Source organism: Oncorhynchus kisutch, linkage group LG2 (assembly GCF_002021735.2).
Source record: "Oncorhynchus kisutch isolate 150728-3 linkage group LG2, Okis_V2, whole genome shotgun sequence".
Taxonomy (NCBI): domain Eukaryota; kingdom Metazoa; phylum Chordata; class Actinopteri; order Salmoniformes; family Salmonidae; genus Oncorhynchus; species Oncorhynchus kisutch.
In genome coordinates this window covers 25,854,208-25,871,869 of record NC_034175.2, presented here as the reverse complement: position 1 = coordinate 25,871,869, position 17,662 = coordinate 25,854,208, and positions in this window count along the sequence as shown.

The following is a 17,662-nucleotide window of genomic DNA, read 5'->3' as shown; positions in this document are numbered from 1 at the left end:
GATAACACAGCTGACACCATAGATGTATAACAACACATTTAAATGGCCAACTTAAAGGAAAATGTCACTGTGCACCATTTAAAAGACCTGTCTCGCTTGCCCTTTTTGAAAAATGTATCTAAAAAGAGGTTCACCAAACATTTCTGCGAGGAAAACATTTCTAAAATAAACAGCTTTTTTTTTCTTCTTCGCGACATCAAAAGCTGCAGCAGCCTCATCCCAAACATGGAATGGAGGGCTCCGGTCGGCGTCTTGAGAAGCGAGGGGGAAGGTTTTCTGAGAAATTCTGTAGTGCAGTGGGGACATGAGGCAGCTGGCGGCGAGGGAAGGGCGGATGGATTCTGGATGGTCTGGGACAGTTCAGTCCTTGACTGTGTGTTGATCCCCGAGGGAGGGGCGGAAAGGGTTGGGGAGGGGAGGGGAGGGGGGGGGGGCCCATGTCTTTCTCCTCCCATAAACATCATGAGGGGTGATGGCTTTAAAAAGCGCTGAATGACGTCTGTGAATGGAGGAACGCCAGTGATTAATCACCACGGTGATTCTCATGGAAATCGAGAGAGAGAGGGGGGGGGGGGGGGTCACAACCGTGTGAAACCCATTTCGGGCAAATACTGGGGAGCCTGATTGCTCACAAGGGGATTTTTATGTTATTAAAAAAAGAGGTTCTGTGAGCACAACGGGCTCCTCCACTGCAGACGCACCACAGTTAGGGAGTATTTTAAATCTATAGCTTATAGATTAGAGGGACGATTCTGATCGTTCCGCATATTAATGTCACACTCGGAGCGTGAGCGAAGGACGCGGTTTGGCTCAGTTACTAATCGTACAGCATTCAATGAGCCAACACTATAGCACTAGAAAAGCAGAGAAAATGAGTCACGGGCTCATATACTAGTACCGTGCTGTGGTCCTCAGTTGGTTATAACGTGGGGAAAGCAACGTGAAGGCTGTGGGTTAAATTCCCGCAGGGATCACCTGCTTACACAAGACATTTCGAATTTACTGTATGTGCAAATGTATATTTCAGTGTACTGTAAGTGCCTTTGGATAACTGTATCCGCCAACTCATATGTTTACTAAATATTAATTTAGTATAGGCAGAAATATGGAACACTTGAGACCCTTAATGTCACTTCCTGTTCCCATCAGGTGAATTAGCTGATGTGTTGTTGCAGTTAGGGGGCGGGGGGTACAGGCTACAGGTGGGAGGGATGGAGGTGTTGGATGGAGTGTCACTGCCTCAGATTTCCCTGTGGGGCGGTTCTGCCTGCTATGCTGCTGGTTCCGTATTGACTTGATTATTGTCCTCTAACAGGTCATTCAGATCTCAATGATAAATATTGTTTTTCCCACAGACAGAGATGGATCTGTGTGCAGAAATCTTCAAATATATCTCCGGCTGCCATTTCCTGAGCAATGTAGGAATTCATACCGGTACCTCTTCGTTGACAATGCCTCCAAAAGTTACGGCTGACACGGAGAAATGAATGAAAGTTCAATAGAATTTTGAGTGCTTGTCAGAGGTTGCGTTTATGCAGTTCCACATTACGGCCTTCCTGAACCAATCAGTCTATGCCAGCATTAAAAGCAAACAGCCAAACAGAAAAATATGGTTGGAGGAAATTTGCCAAAGTGAGAAATTGATTTTCTTCTGGCTCTGGAGAGTACTTCATTCTTGGTCACAGCAGTAGGAGGGTTTAGAGACATGTTTTACTAACGGGAAGTGCAAAGGCACTGATGCAAAACCTTTTTTTTTAACGGTGCCTGGGAAAAATCGACTTCTCCTGGACGTCAATATTTTGTGGGGGGTGCGCAGGTGACACAATTACTTTCCAGTCACACGTCACCTACAGGAGCACCTCATGGCCACCTTTCTGATTTAAAGCTACGGCAAAGCAACATGCTAACCATGTTATTATCAAAGTAGCATGGGCCACAGAGAGAGATGGTTTAGGGGATGTTGGTTTAGGGGGATGATGGTTTAGAAGGAAGGTTATGTTAACAATGACATATGCAACGATGAAGGAGAGGACAATGAAAACGATGAGGGCGGAGGTGGTGACGCCAATCATAAGGATCAGAACGATTCTGATTAGTATCATGACGTTATCATTTGAGACACGATCATGACACGCTGGAGAACGATGCCACTTTCACTTTGAGCTGTCCCAGTTTCTGTCCACCTCAGCAGCAACCTCGGTTTTATGAGGGAATAAGGAGAGGAAAATGTGAATAAGCGAATTTAGGAAAGCCTGACTCCTCGTCTGTACTAATTTAGTGTGTGAGCTAAGTGGCTGCTTTTTATGTGAACACCATTGTGTTCCTAACTATGCAGCAAACAATCGCTGTTCGGAGGCAAAGAATGACACAGTGTGAACAATGGAACAATGAAGGCCTTTTTTCTCTGTTGCTGCCTGGAGGAAAAGATCCCAACAAAACAAAACTGGGCTGGTATAATTGTTTTCTAAGGCTTTTGATTCAGGGATGTTAAATATGGCTGAAAGAACAGACGTGACAAGATAGACAAGCTAGAACATACAAAAGAAGCTAGAACATACAAAAGAATGGTCTGTGTGCCTGTGAAAAGCATAACGTCTGAAAACAGGCTTCTTAAACCTCAAACAGAGGAGGAATGAATCTGAGTTCACATACATAAGCACAAACATATACATACATCAATGCACGCATACACACACACACACACACACACACACACACACACACACACACACACACACACACACACACACACACACACACACACACACACACACACACACACACACACACACACACACACACACATTTCAGACATTCCTGGGTGATGCCATGTGTGTTAGTGTGTATGTTGACAGGGATCAGTGATGTGTGGGAAACCTTTCAGCCCTCCTCCCCATCCACAGCCATGCCAATGACAGTGTGAGACCTGCCGCTGTGCTCCCTAATCACTATCTATCACTGGGAGCATGCAAAAGTCAATGCTACAGTGGACACACACGCAAGCGCCAACACACACACACGCATGCACAGACACGCACACACTCACACACGTGTGCGCAAACATACACACACTCACACACACAAACACAGCCATAGAAAGCAGACACACCGTACACAATTAAACAAGCAAATAGTTATTTATGTAGATGATGTGATGTTAATTACAAACCAGTGAGCTCACTTTAAACTTCAGAAAGCATTCATACACCTTGACTTATTCCACATTTTATTGTGAATTCAAAATTGAATAAAAAAATGTTTTGGGGTAAACAACTCCAGTGTATATTTGGCCTTGTGTTTTAGGTTATTGTTCTGCTGAAAGGTGAATTTGTCTCCCAGTGTCTGATGGAAAGAAGACTGAACCAGGTTTCCCTCTACGATTTTGCTCCATTTCCGATTTTAACCCTATTCCCCAGGCCTTTATCTGTAAATGAACCGATGATATCAAGCCACACCCGGCCATGACACCTGTGTGTCCTTTGAAACTATATAAACTAGTGACCCGCAGTGTTTGTCATTATACCCCCGATGAAGACCGCTTGTCTGTCGAAACGTTGGTTACTAAATTATTGCATCTGAGCTCCTTGAGTGTGCGGCTCTCCTTTTCTGTGGTCTACTCCGCTAGCCAGCACCTCGCCTAGTACTCAGTAATGTATTGGATTGGATTTGCCCCGAACATAACACTTTGTATTCTGGACAAAAACACTGTTTTGCCACATTTTTTGCAGTATCACTTTAGTGCCTTATTGCAAACAGGATGCATGTTTTGAATGTTTTTATTCTGTACAGGCTTTCTTCTTTTTACTCTGTCATTGAAGTTTATATTGTGTAGTATGTACAATATTGTTGATCCATCATCAGTTTTCTCCTATCACAGCCACTAAACTCTGCACAGTAACTGTTTTAAAGTCACCATTGGCCTCATGGTGAAATTCCTAAGCAGTTTCCTTCCTCTCTGGCAACTGAGTTAGGAAGGACACCTGTGTATCTTTACAGTGACAGGGTGTATTGATACACCATCCAAAGAGTCCATGCAACTTATTATGTGACTTGTTCAGCAAATTGTTACTCCTGAACTTATTTAGGCTTGTCATAACAAAGGGATTGAAAACTTAATGACTTAGGCCATTTCAGCTTTACATTTTTTATTAATTTGCAAAAATATAATTACACTTTGACATTATGGGGTATTGTGTGTAGGCCAGTGAAGCAAAATCTCAATTTAATCTATTTAAAATTCAAGCTGTAACACAACAAAATTAGGAAAAAGGCACTGTATATCCTCCATCACGTGTTCATAGTACGTACTGGTGGGTACGTACTGGTTGAATCAACGTTGTTTCCTTGTCAATCCAGTGGAATTACGATGAATTGACATCTGTGCCCAGTGGGAAGGCCTGGTATCAACCTACTAGCATGTCTCTCTCTCTCAGATGATCCTACAATCGCTCTCTCAGCCAATCATAAACAGAGAGCACTCTAGGGTGTTGTTACACATACACATATACACATAATATACATCACACACACACACACACACACACACACACACACACACACACACACACACACACACACACACACACACACACACACACACACACACACACACACACACACACACCATTGCAAAACTATCCTTTAGTTGCTCTTGTCATGTCTATTTGTGATATATAGTACAATACAACACAGTATCTGAGACACACACCCTGACATCCTATACAATAACAGCACACAAAGGAATTGACACCCTGTACTTTTCCATTAGGGCCTTTCTCTAAATGGCCCCACTACCCATTTCAACCCATGTAACACATACAGCTGATAATAGCAGACATGAATCTGTGTCTCTCTGCACTAAACAGATGCTGGCTGTCCATAAATCACATCACCTCCATTTTGTTTGAGAACAAAAAGCAGTGTGTTTCAGCGGGCCTGGTAGGAATCCCATTGCCTCGCGTTGTGTTTTGTCCCTCTCGCTTTCCTCTTCTCTCTTTCCTCTCTTCTCTCTGTCGCGCTCCCGCTACCCCAGACGTAGTACAATAGGGGCAGCGAGGTGATGAATATTTGTGTCCAGCCTGGCGTTAAGATTTCATTAATCATGCAAAAGACTACTAAGAAGCAGCATACCTGGTCCTAGCCAGCAGGCCTTGCACCAAGCTCTCGGTATACATAAGCCTTACAGACCACTTGCAGACCAACCATCTTCTTTTTTGTTGTCGTTGTCTTCTCCTCTCTTTCTCTCTCTCACCCCCTTTCTATCTGTCCTTATCTGTCGTGGCATGATGGAGTGACAGAAGAAAAGAGACAGAAAGGAGGGGATGATAAGGAGGTCAAATGTGCAACATTTACTCATTCTTTTCATTATTGTCTTTCGCCCTGGGAGAAAAAGGGAAGGAAGGAAGGAAGGAAGGAAGGAAGGAAGGAAGGAAAGAAGGAAGGAAGGAAGGAAGGAAGGAAGGAAGGAAGGAAGGAAGGAAGGAAGGAAGGAAGGAGAGAGAGAGAGGGAAGGAGTGAAAACAAACGGGTGGGGTACAAGGACACCTGTGCCGCCAGGGCCTCGTTCACAAACCACTCAGCCTTGATAGGATTCACCAGGTGCCAAGGATACACACCAGTCGTTCACTCTCTCCCTCCCTCTGCCTCTCTCTCTCTCTCTCCCTTTCTCTCTCTCTCTCCCGCCCTTACTCTCCCTCACACTCACTTTCTGTCTGTCACTCAATTTAGTCTTGCTTTCCCTGTCTGTGTGTACCCTCCCTCCCTCTCTTTCTTCCTGTCTGTAGCCCAGAGAGGTGATGGATAGACATGTGCTGGCGTGCAGAAGAACCTATTTGGACTGGTGTGTCAGCCCATCTTTATCAAATGTTGTACAGGTATATTCTCTTGTTATGCTTCATTACTCTGGAATGGTGTGCCTGAAATGTTTGACTGCTCTGTCTTCTTCTCAGACCCCTCTGCCTCACCACTCCCTCTTTCTCTCTCTGTGCTCCTCCTCGCTTCCCCCCTTCTCATTTAGCTCTTGCGGTTCCCTGTGTGTGAGCTACGCTGGTCGAGCTCCAGAGGGACAGGCCGAGCGTTGCCTTCTCTACGCGGTTTGGGGAACATGGCACTGCCTGGGGGACAGATATTGATTCCACTGCCTGGCTAACAATGCTAACAATTCCCCACCCTCCCCTGCCAAACAGCTGCCATGCCACTCTGTCATTGGCTGCTGATCAATGTAGACCCTGCCAATCAGAATTCCTGAGAGGGCCTTGTTCCCTGTCAATGACCTCAGGATGACACACACCGAGAGACATGTCAGGGCATATTTTAGGACAAAAAGATGTCACCTTATAAGGCAGATTCAATGACCATTCAGCTTATGACCGATCAAGTGAGCTAGGTATCTTTTGTTGACCATGTGTCGTTCCAAGATTGTAGAATGTTGCATATATTACTTTTCTCCCAAGATTGAACCTTGGGTCAACTTCTATGAAGCGTGTCTCAGAAAACGACCCTGTCTGTCCAGTTCCATTATACCGTATATCTGGGCTGCACACCTTGACTGCAAAGCCCCCGTGTGTATGTGTGGATGAATGTACCAAGCCAGAGGAAGTGGAGATCAATAGTAAATCCTCTTGAGCTGTGGGAGTATTTCTCCAGATAGGAGGGGAGTAGAGGGGATGGTCTTAACCAATCAATGGGGAGTACAGACACATATCCCTTGGACTTGATGGAAGTTTGAACTGATATGTGATATGACTCAGGCTGGTGCTATACACCAACTGGGGTAAGCAAGAGTGGGTCATCACATACTGTGGATTGAGTCATCGTTTTTTCAGCCTCTATTAAAGACATGCTCTGGAACTTTGGTGAGTAGTAAGTATTTTTTGAAGCCTCCCGCTTTGGGATGGATGTGTCAATGTGTAGTTCATACATGCAGAATCTATGAGAAGATTAACCACAAAGTCCCTAGTTTGAAGGTGAATGTTTACTGGAAGCGGTGCGGTGCCATTTCCCCCTACATTTTCCCTCACGTGGGCCAGCCCTCTAGGAATTCGAGTTCCAGGCAATGAGCTTCCCTACAGGACTCCAATAGGACTGCTTCCAAAATCTGATATTATTTTTCTATTGGATTCTTGTATTGGAATCCCATAGGAGTCTAATGCATTTCTCTTTCCATTTTGGTGACCCCCTAAATCAAAATGCATCACCCCTAAAAATGCAGCTGGTTGTCTTCAGCAGGTTGTCCTTTAATGAGTGATTTAACAATATTTCCAGTTCCCACATGGTTTCTGAGTTGTCCCCAGTCATAAAAAACAATCCTATTAGAATCCAATAGAAAATCTTATCAGATTTTGGAACCTATCCTATATGATTTTATCCTATAGAATTGGTTCCAGAATCTGATAGGGTTTTTCTGTTGGATTCTTGTATTGGAATCTTATCGGATCCTATAGGATACAATAAGTTACAAACCCCTAGGAGTCCAACATGACTGACTGACCAACATGACTGACTGACCAACATGACTGACTGACCGACTGACTGACCAACATGCCTGGTTCCAAAGTCTAATAGGATTTTGCTATTGGTTTCCAACAAAGCTACTTGTCTAATTTCCCGTAGGTGGACCACGTTGAAATGAGGGTAATTTACGCATCCTTTTCCTACCTCAGATTAGAGATGTTAGTGTAAACGTTTATAGTCATCACAAGGACACAAAATCGATTGCTTCAAACAGACCAGCATCATTGGTTTTGTACTGTTGAGTTTTCTCATGCGACCATCTTCAGCAAATTCCCCTCCAACGAGTGATATACAAATGACTTGAAGTGTGGCCTTCGAACTGTGTTGGTTAAAACGGTGCATGCACGGTGAAACGTCTTGTCGCTGCTCCAGGGACAAACTTATATCGATATGAGTGCTGAAGAAGATAGCGTTGTATTTAGCTTTCTGTGTTGGCGACCCACTTGAAACAAAATGCAACAATCCAAAATGGAGCTGATTCCCTTCTACAAGTTGTCCTCTAACCAGTGATATGCATGCTATACACAGATTCGGTGTGCTTTTTAAGCAAGGTTAGTTTGAATACTACGTGCAACCCGACTCCCCCCTCTCGTTCTATTGATTTCAATGTGATCAATATGATTGCTTGACGAATACGTGTTGCGTTTCTCTTTCCATTTTGGTGACCCCCCCCCCCCAAATCAAAATGCGTCACTCAAAAATATATCTGGTTGTCTTCAGCAGGTTGTCCTTTATATGAGTGATGTAACAATATGTCCAGTCTCCATGTGGTTTTTGAGTTGTGTTAGTTTCAACAGCACATACAACCTGATTTCCCCCCTAATCAATACGATGACTCATTGGGTTGTTTTTGTACATTTTATGTTTAGGTTTTCAATATATCACAAACTGTTTATTGATTATTGATTTTGTCAACGGGAAGCAGTAACTGAATCATTTTAAACTTATGTTTTAGGAATATAAATGGAACCTTCAACATTAATTTCCAATAGTGGTGGTAGTGTGATGGTTTTGGGATGCTTTGCTTCCTCAGGACCTGGACGACTTGCCTTAATAGACGGAACCATGAGTACTGTTCTGTATCAGAGGATTCTACAGGAGAATGTCAGGCCATCAGTCTGTAAGCTGAAGCTGAAGCGCAGCTGGGTCATGAAGCAAGACAATGATCCAAAACACACAATCAAGTCAACATGAAAATGGCGAAAAAGTAACACATTTGACATTTTGAAATGGCCTAGTCAAAGTCCAGACCTAATCCCAATTGAGATGTTGTGGCAGGACTTGAAACGAACAGTTCATGCTTGAAAACCCACAAATGTTGCTGAGTTAAAGCAGTTCTGCACGCAAGAGTGGGCCAAAATTCCTCCACAGTGATGTGAGAGACTGATCAACAACTACAGGAAGCATTTGGTTGCAGTCACTGCAGTTAAAAAGGTGGCACAACCAGATGTTGAGTGTAAGGGGGAAATTACTTTTTCGCACAAGGGAATTGGGTGTTGCATAAACTAAATCAAATAACATTTGTAAACTCAGGCTCCCGTTATCAAGTATTAGGTTTTGGTTGAAGATCTTGTTAACATTCCCTATAAAATAAATATGCAAAAATAGATCAAGTCTGAAAAGGGACAAATACTTTTCACAGCACTGTATTTAGCAATAACAAACAAGATGTCTCATCTGCTATAACAATACAAAAACAAGACACAATTGGCTGCAATTTAGCTCGCTAGCTAGTCAGCTGACAGGCACAATGTGGCTAACAGTAGTTTATTGGCTAGTATAGAAACGGGTACATAAAATGCTGCACAATGACAAAATATTGACAACTTATCAGGAAACATGAGGAAACAAATACTGTACTCACAGTTCTTGGATTCACAGTATTTGCATTCACTGAAGGACAAAACAACTCGAATGATAATGTTAGAAAACGTGAGATTCTCTGCACAGACACGGGTGAAAGGGACAGGCTCTCTTACAGTTCAATAAAACGGAAATTAATTGTACTGGAACGCATGACAACAAAACAAACATATAATTGAATGGGCTCAAAACATAAGAAAGAAAAGTTCTAGGATTCTGATTAGGGTGACAAAATCCTACAAGTCCGATAAAAACCTATAGGATTCAATTGGATTACTTTTGATTTCCAATAGGAAAAAAGTAGTCCAATAGGATTCTGATAGAGGGGACACAAAATCCTATAAGATTGTGAGAATACTATAGGATTCTATAAGAAGAATCACTAACCCTCAAGGATATTTAATGGTGCCGGAGGGGATGGTTGCTGTTTTACGGCCTCCTAACCAACTGGGCTATTTTGTGTATTTATTTCACATTGTTTGTAACTTATTTTGTACATAAAGTTGCTGCTACCGTCTCTTATGACCGAAAAAAGCTTCTGGACATCAGAACAGCGATTACTCACCTCAAACTGTATGAAAGAAATGTCTTTAATGAGTCCGATGTGAAGGATATGGTGTTGTCTGGAGACCAGGCCCAAATACCCGTCATTTGCGTGAAGAAAAGGCGGAGATACAGAGGGAAAAGGTTGGGGTGCCTTGTGATGATTCGGAGGTGAGTGAGTTAATCGCCACTACCATTGGCCAACGTGCAATCACTGGAAAACAAACTCAATGATCTACGGTCGAGACTATCCTACCAACGGGACATTAAAAACTGTAATATCTTATGTTTGAAAGGCAGGTCATGGCTCACATCAACACCATCATCCCGGAAACCCTAGACCCACTCCAATTCGCATACCGCCTCAACAGATCCACAGATGACACAATCTCAATCACACTCCACACTTCCCTTTCCCACCTGGACAAAAGGAACACCTATGTAAGAATGCTGTTCATTGACTACAGCTCAACGTTGAACACCATAGCACCCACAAAGCACATCACTAAGCTAAGGACCCTGGGACTAAACACCTCCCTCTGCAACTGGATCCTGGACTTCCTGACGGGCCACCCCCAGGTGGTAAGGGTAGGCAACAACACATCTGCCACGCTGATCCTCAACACTGGGACCCCTGAGAGCTGCGTGATTAGTCCCCTCCTGTACTCCTTGTTCACTCATGACTGCATGGCCAGGCACGACTCCAACACCAACATTAAGTTTGATGATATAACACAACAGTGGTAGGCCTGATCACCGACAACGATGAGACAGCGTATAGGGAGGACGTCACAACAATCTCTTACTCAATGTGACGAAGACAAAGGAGATGATCATGGACTACAGGAAAAGGAGGGCCGAACAGCGGGTTGAGAGTTTCACGACAACACCTTTTCCCCCTCAGGAGACTGAAGAGATTTGGCATGTGTCCCCAGATCCTTAAACAGTTCTACACCTGCACCATCGAGAGCATCCTGATCGGTTGCATCACCGCCTGGTATGGCAACTGCTTGGCATCCATCAGAGGAAGGCCCAAAAAATTGTCAAAGACTCCAGTTACCCAAGTCATAGACTGTTCTCTCTGCTACCACATGGCATGAGGTACCAGAGCGCCAAGTCTAGGACCAAAATGCTCCTTAACAGCTTCTACTCCCAAGCTATAAGACTGCTGAAAAATTAATCAAATGGCCACCTGGACTATTTACATAGTCCCGCTGTTTATTATCTGTTCATAGTCACTTTACCCCTACCTACATGTACAAATGACCTCAACTTACCTGTACCCCCGCACATTGACCCCCTCTATATAGCCTCGTTATCGTTATTTTATTTTATTGTGTTACTTTTTATAAAAAATTTTACTTTAGTTATTTGGTAAATATTTTCTTAACTCTATTTCTTGAACTGCATTGTTGATTGTTGTCATTGTTGCTTATAATTAAGCATTTCACGGTATTTGTTGTATTTGGAGCATGTTGACAAATAACATTTGATTTGATTTGATTTTGACAAGGGTTCAGCTCTTTGCCATTTGTGACAGCTAGCAAGATGCACACACAGCAGAGCAAGAGAGAGCGCAATGACTTGTGCACATACAGTGCCTTTGGAAAGGAAGTTTAATCAATTTCAGAATGAGGCTGTAACGTGACAAAATGTGGGAAAAGTCAAAAGGTCTGAATACTTTCCGAAGGCACTGTATGTGACGTAGTAAGCAAGACCTCCCTGGGAGAATCTCAATTTCAATTCCTTGACTCCTTGCGTCCACTCTCCTCTCCTCCTTCTCAAAACTCATATAAGGAGAACGTCAGAGGGGAGGGACCTCTAACTTTTTTATCCAATGGGTTTTGTCAAGGAAGCGAGGAGAGAGGATGTGAGGAGTCAGGGAAACGGAATTGAGATTCTCCCACTTTTACGCTCCCATTCCACTCCATTTGGATCTGTATGCACGGTAACGTCATGGGCAGTGCCTTTTCAATGGAGCCAGAATGGCCCTATAATCTATGACAGAAGGGGACACTATGGGATTCAAAGCAAAACTATGGAAAACATAGCAGCCATAACTTTCTGGGTTAATTACGTTTGGAGTAAATGTCAGTGCACCCCAGACGTCTGGGACTCATCGGCCTCCTCGTAATACCAGCTTTTGTCATTCTATCAAACAAAATCACATTTGGACCAAAATATTTAGAGAACGAGCACGTTGGGGATTCGCTCCATGCTGTGCAGTAAATTAGCAGAGAAATGTAAACTAGGAACTCCTTTATGACATGCGCAGTAAATATGCTGTAAATTGGATTGTCAATGGTTGAATGATTTTTCATAGCTGAGATGCTAGCGATGAGTGTAGGGCGTTTAAAGGGAGTGGTTGAGTTGATGGTTGTGGTAGAAGAGTTTCTGAATCGAAGGGAAACAAAAAGGATGGTCCGTGTGTCTGCGATAATTATGATTACGCTCTGTTTTGCATAATCGCCAGGAAGATAAAAAAAGCGGAAGAATAGAGGACAGAGCTTTATCAAAATGATGCGATCTTCAAGGGTGTTATCAATATATCTGTTTCACATCCCGATTTCCGTTCCATGTTTAGCACATTTAACCTTCTTTGTCTGTTTCTCAACTGAAGTTGCGGCGTGAAAAAAAACAAGACTCGTATTAGCATGAAAATATGCCTTTTTTTCTGGAACAATAAGCAGTCCTTGAACTCGACATCATTAAAGGGAACGCCATCATTTCCTTTAACGAGGATGACTGTGTGCAGACACATATTGCGGTTGTAAGGTGTAGCAGCAGCAGCAGCAGCATCAACAGCAGCAGGAGACTCATTTAAAACCTCCCTAATCTACAAGATGATAGCTGTAGCATTTAGAGAGTTTCGACTGACTCCCTCTCTCTGAAAATGAGTGTTAGGAGGTTTTGTCACTCAGCTATGAGCACAATATTTTGGCAAATAAAAATTTCACGCAGAAACTAGCTATTTGGTAACATCACTCCTGAGACATGTCCTGTTCTATCATACATCCTCTATTTGCCTCAACAAATCTGAAAATGGCCTTGCTATTTTGTAATGTGTGCCTACTGTATGGAGAGAATATATCTATACTCTGCTCTCCTGTATCCACTGTCCATGGGCAGGAGTCTGAAAGACTATTGTAGGAAGAACGGACATGGACATAAATATCCTCACAAGGTGCTTTGTAATAAAAAATAACAATGTTATGAAACGCAGTGAGACATAGAGAAAGGGCTGGGAAATATCCATCAAATTAACACGTTAGTGGCTTTGATTGTAATCTCTCCGGCCCTGCCGCGGCTCTCTCTGCCTCACAGAGAAGCAGCCAAACGTGATTTATCAATGCAAACCTAATAGCATCAATATGAATCTAACTAAAAATCAATATTTCATTACCAAATTGTTAGCGAGAATGAAGAAAAATGGCCACCGTCAGTGCATTCTCCAGGGTAGGAGCATCTGGAGTTCAATGTGACAAGATGAGCGATGCGTGACTCGGGGCTCGAGGAAGGACACCACGAGGACAGGACTCAGTCTGTGCACACTTTGAACTCTCTCTTGCTCTCTTCTTCCTCTCTCTCTCTCTCTCTGCATCGTTCTCCTCTCTCTCTCTCTCTCTCTCTCTCTCTCTCTCTCTCTCTCTCTCTCTCTCTCTCTCTATATATATATATATACACATATTCCTCCTCTCTCTCTCTCTCTATATATATATATACATATTCCTCCTCTCTCTCTCTCTATATATATATATATATATATATATATATATATTCCTCCTCTCGCACTCTCTTTTTGCCCCTTTCGGTTTCTCGCTCTCCCACAGTTTATCACATTACTCTCTGACCAATTTCATTGTTTTCAATGTAATTTTCCATACTTTCATATCTCTCTCTCCCTCTCTCTCTCGCCATTTCCTCTGTCAATCTGTGTGTGTCAGTTTGGTGTCAGTCTAGGACCACACAGTTTTTCAACTCTCTTCCTCAATTAATGGCACTCAATCTCACACCACCTATTTCAATTATTTTTTCTCCTTTGAAGACAAGTCAGTAGATTTTATTAAAATCTCTCCCTCTTTCTCTCTCTCCCAGTAGATATTTCTCCCAAGGCTCATCATGCTTTCTCTGAAGCAGCTCGGCATGGCTTCCTCGGTAATGAGAGAGAGAGGGGTTGCTGTGGTGAGGATATATCTACCTGGTCTAGATCACACCTCCCACAGACATTCACTTTATTTGTATTCACTGTGGTTTTTTCATAACAAGTATTCATTAGCAGGAGTTGTGATTGTGGCACTTCTTCAGGTAAGTAATGATGCACTTGCTTGTGTAGCAGCCCCCATTCGTAATTAAGAACAAACTCTATTTCCCCTTCTCTGCATCAATGAACATTCTAGCTCCTAGCTACCATTTCCTTTTTTCTCCTCCAGCTCAACCTGGACTCAGAGGTAGACATAAAACATCGTAAATGTAAACCAAGGCAAATTCAATTTGTATGATATGTTACGATTTGCAATTCATACAGTATGTAACAAATTGCAATTCGTTACACGTTTGCAAATGTATAATATGTTACGAATTCCAATTAGTTGTAGCGAATGTTAGCTAGGTGGCGAACGCTAACGTTAGCTAGTTGGCTAATGTTAGCTAGGCTAGGGGTTAGGGGTTAATGTTAGGGTTAAGGTTAGGTTTTAGAATTAGGTTAAAGGGTTACGGTTAGGGAAAGGGTTAGCTAACATGGTAAGTAGGTGCAAAGTAGTTTAAAAGTAGTAAGTAGTTGCTAATTAGCTAAAATGCTAAAGTTGTCCGGGACGAGATTCGAACACGCAACCGGAGCATGTTATATGCCCACCCATCCACCCCGACCAACCACCCTACTTTCATTTTTGCCTTAAATAAACTTGTCTCTTATGTAACCTACCAAACGTAACATTTCATGCTAATGTTACGTCTAGTCTATGAGACCGGGCTGCCCCGCTGGACATTTGGTCTCCTCAATGTCACTCTCTCATTTATGTCTCCCCTGGGACGCGGTGGTAATTTCTGAGAAGCTAATATCTCTCGGGCTGAAGTGGATAGGTCCACTCCTCCGAATGAAAAGGAGAAGGGGGGATTGTAAAACGTGTCATTACGGTGTCAAAACAGCACACCACACAATGACTCCATCCTTTGATGATGTTTCGGGGGGAGAAGGGATTCATCCTGTAATTTATGCCTAGTGAGATAAGTATGTTGAGAAGTGTTTTCGTGTGGTCCGAACCGCAAGGAAAGATATCATACATGGGGAGAAGAGATCACACTAACATGCTAAGATCACTTGTGACATACAGCAAATCAACCCCGTGTGTGACACATATGCTGCTCTGGATACAATGTGCCTGTTTCCTTTGCTTGGAGTTTTTAACCAGTTTTTTTGTATTTTTATCAATGTTTACTTATTCCCGAGCGTGAGTGTGGGAACATATGAGGGTGGAGGAGATGTTCTCACACAAACACATTGTAACTGGTAACGTGCTACAACGTCTACTAGTGTCAGGTACACCTTTCCCCAGTTCACACGTACAGAAAACTACAAGCAATAGCTAGTCAATGGTGTGAACAAACAGCATTAATGATTGATAACGTAGTTAGCGGGTCACTAAGTAAAAAAAAAAAGAAAAAAAGTTTTACTTGACAATGCTACTATCGCTGTTGAGCTAGTTGACGTTAACTGTGAGAGATTGTGTGGTTCCCAACACAAAGAAGATTTTTTTTAAATACAGTGTGTCTCTGTATTCAGCATAAGCAAAGATTGGGTCTGGAAAATGAGGCTAACAAGACTTTCGTTTTCTCTTGATGAATCAATTAGACCAGGTAATGCATAATACATAGATAATCCTGTGTTGGGTGGAGTGATAGATAATACATATCGTTCATTATTTATTTAATGACATTAACTTGGTTGGAGGTTTTGGAGCCAGGAGTCCACTGTTAAAGGGCATGATGAGAATAGCGATTATCTGGTTGATTCTGTCCAATATGACTGATGTACTGGCGATGAAAAAAAACGATGAGAGAATTGGTATAAAACTGCGCTTTCGAGATGTACTGTACGTCAAAGAACTACTTCCTGCGGAGAACAGGCAATCATATCCAATTCATGTATAGTGAAAATGTCTGGTGCACTTATCTGTGGGTCTACTTGAAAAGGGTGAAATATCTTTATCATCTGACCAGCACGTACATATCTACTATGTTGGGGTCGTGATTTTTTTTCTTCCACTTGACACCCTCATCAGGTTGGATGATCAAACCAAAGAAATCTACATAGCTACTCAGTAAAAATATTATGGCCCAAATCTGGCCCACATCTACAAGGTTATTGCTTTCAACTTGGTTCAGTTACAACTTTTGGTACTCTATACAGTGCATTTGGAAAGTATTCAGACCCCTTCACTTTTGGCACATTTTGTTACATCACAGCCTTACTCTAAAATTGATTTAAAAAAATGTTTTTCCCCCCTCATCAATCTACACACAATGCCCCATAATGACAAAGCAAAAACAGGTTTTTGGAAAGAAAAAATACATTTAAATATCACATTTACAAAATTATTCAGACCCTTTACTCAGTACTTTGTTGAAGCACCTTCAAAGGGATTACAGCCTGGAGTCGATTTGGCTACAAGCTTGGCACTAATGTATTTGGGGAGTTTCTCCTATTCTTCTCTGCAGATCCTCTCAAGCTCTGTCAGGTTGGATGGGGAGCGTCGCTGCACGGCTATTTTCAGGTCTCTCCAGAGATATTATACTGATATTATACTAAATCCAGGCTCTGGCTGGTCCACTCAAGGACATTCAGAGACTTGTCCCGAAGCCACTCCTGTGTTGTCTTGGCTGTGGGCTTAGGGTCATTGTCCTTTTGGAAGGTAAACCTTTGCCCTGGTCTGAGGCAGGTTTTCATCAAGGATCTCTCTGTACTTTGCTTCATTCATCTTTCCCTCGATCCTGACTAGTTTCCCAGTCTTCTCTGAAAAACATCCCCACAGCAGGATGCTGCCACCACCATGCTTCACCGCAGGGATGGTGCCAGGTTTCCTCCAGATGTGATGCTTGGCATTCAGGCCAAAGAGTTCAATCTTGGTTTCATCAGACCAGAGAATCTTTAGGTGCTTTTGGCAAACTCCAAGCGGGCTGTCATGTGTCTTTTACTGAGGAGTGGCATCTGTCTGGCCACTCTACCATAAAGGAATGATTGATGGAGTGCTGCAGAGATGGTTGTCCTTCTGGAAGGTTCTACCATCTCCACAGAGGAACTCTGGAGATCTGCCGTTGGGTTCTTGGTCACCTCCCTGACCAAGGCCCTTCTCCCCATTTCCAGGAAGAGTCTTGGGGGGTTCCAAACTTCTTCCATTTAAGAATTATTGAGGCCACTGTGTTCTTGGGGACCATCAATGCTGCAGAAATGTTTTGGTACCCTTTCCTGAGATCTTTCCCTCTTTCCTATCTCGAAGCTCAACGGAAATTCCTTTGACCTCATGGCTTGGTTTTTGCTCTGACATGCACTGTCAACTGTGGGACCTTATATAGACAGGTGTGTGCCTTTCTAAATCATGTCCAATCAATTGAATGTACCACAGGTGGACTCCAATCAAGTTGTAGAAACATCTCAAGGATGATCAATGCAAACAGGATGCACCTGAGCTCAATTCCGAGTCTCATAGCAAAGGGTCTGAATACTTATGCAAATAAGGTGTTTCTGTTT